Here is a 4,674-nt window from a genome sequence, read left to right as displayed (position 1 = left end):
CACGGGCTCCCCCCTCGGCGATCTTCTAACTTCTGCTGTCGCTCCCTGTGCGCGCAAACCGCATTTCGCCTCCGCCGCCGCTACGCACCCAGCCCCAGGGGGGCGGGCTGGAGGGAGGGGGAGGGCGCCGGCCGCCGGCCGGGGGTCGGCCGCAGCCATGGCGCGGCGGAGAGGGGGCTACCGACCCGCTTCACCTGCCGCAGAGGGGGCGGCCGGCGCCGCTTCACCTGCCGCAGCGGGAGCAACCGAGGCGAGGCAGAGGCGGCGGCGCGCTCGGCCGCGCCTCGGGGTCCTAGAACCGCAGGCTCCCGCTCGCTCGGAGCCGGGGGACTGACGGGGTCTGGGTGAAGGGGGTCACGGCCTGGGGGACGGAGGGGGCAATCATCGGAGTCGAGGACTGCCACCACTTACGAGCGCGGCTTGGAGACCCATGACGGTGCGGCGTTGGGGCGCAAGGGCTGCGTCCCCCTCTCGGGTTCCCGCCGGAGAAGGTGGGAACCCCCTTCCAGGCCCCCCACCCCTTGTTTCTCCCCTCCTCTCTTTAGCCCAGGACCGAGCTGAAGACCAGAGGGAACCATCTGCAAATAAGAATCCCAAAGCAGGGCGGGGGGCGCAGATCCAGGCCAGCGGAGACCCCCGCGACCTGTCCACTCTGGACCAACTCTGCGCCTGTGCCGGCATCCCCAGTGCTTTTAGAATGGGGGCGCCCAAGGAAAAAAGCAGGCTGCGAAAATCTGGGGACCACCAAGGCGGTCTCAAGGAGAAGCGAGGGTGTTGAGGAACGGGAAGATTAAAGCCAGCATCCACGCTGGGAAAGGAGCAGGAACCGCAGAGGGGGAAAAAAATCTTGATGCTGTCACCTCCAGAGACCTACGGTGGCTTCTCGCTTGCCTTGACGAATAACAATCTCTGATGTCTGGCAATTACAGAAATACTTCCAGAGGTCTTCTTTCATTCATCCTGACAATGACCAGGGAAGGTAGGTATTGATATCCTCATTTTAGAGGGGGAAATTGAGGCTCAGAGTGGTTAAGGGACTTGCCGAAGGGCACACAGCTAATAAAGGGCAGAAACAGGCCTCCTTTCTGTCCACCTCCAAAATCTACAATGCCTTGGAGCTGCTGCCCCTTCCTCCCACTGGCCCTCTCATTCAGGATGGACCAGAGGATGAGAGAGTATTGCGGTGGGGGAGGGGGGCAGTTAGAACCCCAGGTCTGGGCACAATCTCCAGCCTGAATTTGAGGCTTTTCTCTTTCAGTTGCTCCTCCCACTCCCATCTATTATAATTTGTGGGGATCCCCAGTTGGTCCTTCCTTGCACCATCAAGGCATTGAGGACCGGGGGCCCATTAATGAGCCCTGGATTTTCTCTAGGCCGGGCAGGGGCCATAAATATCCCCTCCACTATAGCTTCCTCTTCCTTCTGCCCTCCCTTCTCAAATTCAGAACCACCGAAGTTTAAGCAGGAGCTGGGAATTTATCTAATCTTAAGGAAGGCCCTGGAATGAGCCAGTCCTTTCCCCCAGGCTGACCTGATTTAAGCCTTTCTTCTGCCAAGGTCACCAGCACCTCTGGTGGGTGAGAGATGTCATCACTTATTTCATGTCCCAGGCAGGGACCCACAAAGTAAGACAAAGCAGGATATTCCTTGAGTGTGCTAAGAAGGTGATCCATTCTGTGCCCACTGCCCTCACCTCCAGCCTAGAGCAGACCACAGTCTTGCCCTTGGATTCTTGCCCTTGAGATTAGCTAAGACCTCTCTCTCTCTCCCTTTCTTTCGTTCCTTCTTTCTTTTTTATTTAAAAAATTTCGTCCCTGTTCTCCTCAATGACTGTCTCTTTCCATTTAACAAGGCTTTACTTAGCACTAGCTCTGTGCCCGGCACTGTGCTCACTCCTGAAGATTCTGTGGCAGATGAGAAGAGTCTCTGTCCTTGGGCTGCTCACAGTCTAGCAAAGGACACACTCTAAACACATCTGGGAGAGTGACTGGGAGAGTCCGCCTATGGTGCCAGGTGTTCATGCTTACTCTTGCTCAGAACTACTTCTTTGAGTGGGTAGGACAAGAGTGGGAGTTGTGCCCCACAGCTGAAAATCCCAGGGGGGTGGGGAGCCTCTAATGACTTAATAGTTGCCAGCCTGCACCCTCGGTCCCTGGGGTTGCTCAGGCCATTGCCAACCACTGCCCACCCAAGGCCTGATGGAAATAAGCCTGGGCTAAGTAGGACCTGTTGTGTGGAAAATGATCAGCCCAACAAGCCTACATTATCTCTCTCTCATGCTGATCAGAACTGTAAGGTACAAAAAAAAGGGTGGGGGGGGGGGAATTTTAATCAATTATTACCTAATAGATTTGGTTGGCTTGGCAGGAAGTGTCTTTCCAATCGTGGTCCACAGAGGAGGAAATCCTAGAAGGGATGCTTGAAGTTTGGGACCAATACTTTGGTGGGTCTGTGCTTCCCCCTGCTGGGCACAGGCGGTATGACAGCCAAGACAGGGCGAGGCCTCCAGAGGTGATAGAGATGGAGTCACAGCATGGGTGACATTTCTGAATTGTTGTCGCCTTGTCACCTCCGATGGAATGATTGTGCAGTCACTGGGCACACTCGGAGCTCAGGTGACTGAGCAGGTTTCCCCAGGAATCTCCTCCCTCCCCATCCCTGCTCACCGTTACTCAGTTGGTGCCTCATTTTTTTTTTAAAAGGTAATACATGTGTACAGTTTAAAAGAAAAACAATTTTAATGTATCTTTCCAGAGATATTTTTGGATATATACAAACAGTATGTTTGTGTGTGTGTGTTTGTATGTTTGACACAAATGATAGCACACATTCCACACTGCTTGACACCTTGCTATTTTCACTTAATAATATATCTGCCTCCACAAAATCTATATAGTCTTCCATCATATGGAATGTGTCACAATTTATTATTTTTTTCAATAATTTTTTTAACATATTTATTGGAGTATAGTCGCTTTACAATGTTGTGTTAGCTTTTTCTGTATAACAAAGTGAATCAGCTATATATATACATACATCCCCATATCTCCTCCCTCTTGCAACTCCCTCCCACCCCTCTAGGGGGTCACAAAGCACCGAGCTGATCTCCCTGTGTTATGCGGCTGCTTCCCACTAGCTATCTATTTTACATTTGGTAGGGTATATATGTCCATGCCACTCTCTCACTTCGTCCCAGCTTACCCTTCCCCCTCCCCGTGTCCTCAAGTCCATTCTCTACATCTCCGTCTTTATTCCTGTCCTGCCCCTAGGTTCATCAGAACCTTTTTCTTTTAGATTCCATATATACGTGTTAGCATACGGTATTTGTTTTTCTCTTTCTGACTTACTTCACTCCGTGCGACAGACTCTAGGTCCATCCACCTCACTACAAATAACTCAATTTTGTTTCTTTTTATGGCGGAGTAATATTCCATTGTATATATGTGCCACATCTTCTTTATCCATTCATCTGTCGATGGACACTTAGGTTGCTTGTGTCCCAATTTATTTTGCTATTCTCTACCTAGTGGACATTTAGGGCGTGTCAGCCTTTTGTTACTATAAACAATGGTGCCTTCAGGAAATATCTTGGTACATATAATTGTTTTGCACTTATGTGTGTATCTGTAAGACAAGTTTATAAATATGACATTGCTGGGTCAAAGGTTATGTGCTTTTAAATTTCAGATAGATTTTCACTGGAATTTGGATAGATTTGGAATTGACTTCCAAAAAGTTTGCACCAATTTGCAACCTCCAGAAATGGATGAGATCACCTGTTTCAACCATCCTAACTAACAGAGGATATTTTCAGGCCTTTTGGTTTTTGATGAGGCCTCCTTGAAAGTCTGTCACAAGGCAGGTGATGATCTTTCTCTTTCTTCAAGACAGAGACTGTGTCTTTTCTGAACCTGTCTCCCCAGCACAGGACTTAAATATTAAATGAAAGAAAATAGGACTGCATTTTGGTAGGACTGGAGAGGGAAGTAGAGGGTTAGGGTTAAGCATGAAGCCTGTCCTTAAGGGTCACTCTTGTTTCCAGGCCCTGGTCAAGCCTCTGCCTCAAACCCAAAAGCCCTCATCTTGAGAATTCCCTGGTGGTCCAGTGGTTAGGACTCTGTGCTTCCATTGCAGGGGGCACAGGTTCGATCCCTGGTCAGGGAACTAAGATCCCTCAAGCCACGCTGTGCGGCCAAAAACAAACAAACAAACAAAAGTGCTTCTCTTGCAGGAGCCTCCAAGATTTCAAGATCTGAGGTTGAAGGTCCAGCATTCCCTAGGCAGTTCTCACTTAGCTCTCTTGCAACCCAGGGATGGGACTCATCATCCCTCAGCTCTTAAAGACTGGAAGTAAGCCAGATGCTCAGCTATAGGGGATTAGTTCAACCAGCAACTCAATAGAACTTTCTGTGATGATGGAAATGTTCTCTGTGCTGTCCAATATGGTAGCTACTAGCTACATGTAGCTACTAAGTGCAACTGAGGAAATGAATTTCAAATTTTACTTAATTGCAATTTTCAGTGTAAATAGCCACATGTGGCTACTATATTGGATGGTGAAGGGTTTAATAAACTGCGGTAAAATGGTATATCCCCCTAGTGGAATACTATGCCGCTGTAAAAAAAAAACAAAAGAGAGAATGACTGACATGGAAAGATCCTCAGGATATATTT

General features: G+C 49.3%; 1 non-coding gene across 1 annotated transcript; it reads left to right on the top strand.

Moving 5' to 3' along the window:
• The first annotated feature begins 4,091 nt into the window (after positions 1-4,091).
• TRNAG-UCC lies at positions 4,092-4,164 on the top strand. Its single transcript has one exon. It is a non-coding gene; the product is annotated as a tRNA-Gly (tRNA).
• Positions 4,165-4,674: the final 510 nt, after the last annotated feature.

This window comes from Balaenoptera musculus, chromosome 20 (assembly GCF_009873245.2).
Source record: "Balaenoptera musculus isolate JJ_BM4_2016_0621 chromosome 20, mBalMus1.pri.v3, whole genome shotgun sequence".
Lineage (NCBI taxonomy): Eukaryota > Metazoa > Chordata > Mammalia > Artiodactyla > Balaenopteridae > Balaenoptera > Balaenoptera musculus.
This window is presented reverse-complemented; position numbering and strand designations above follow the sequence as displayed.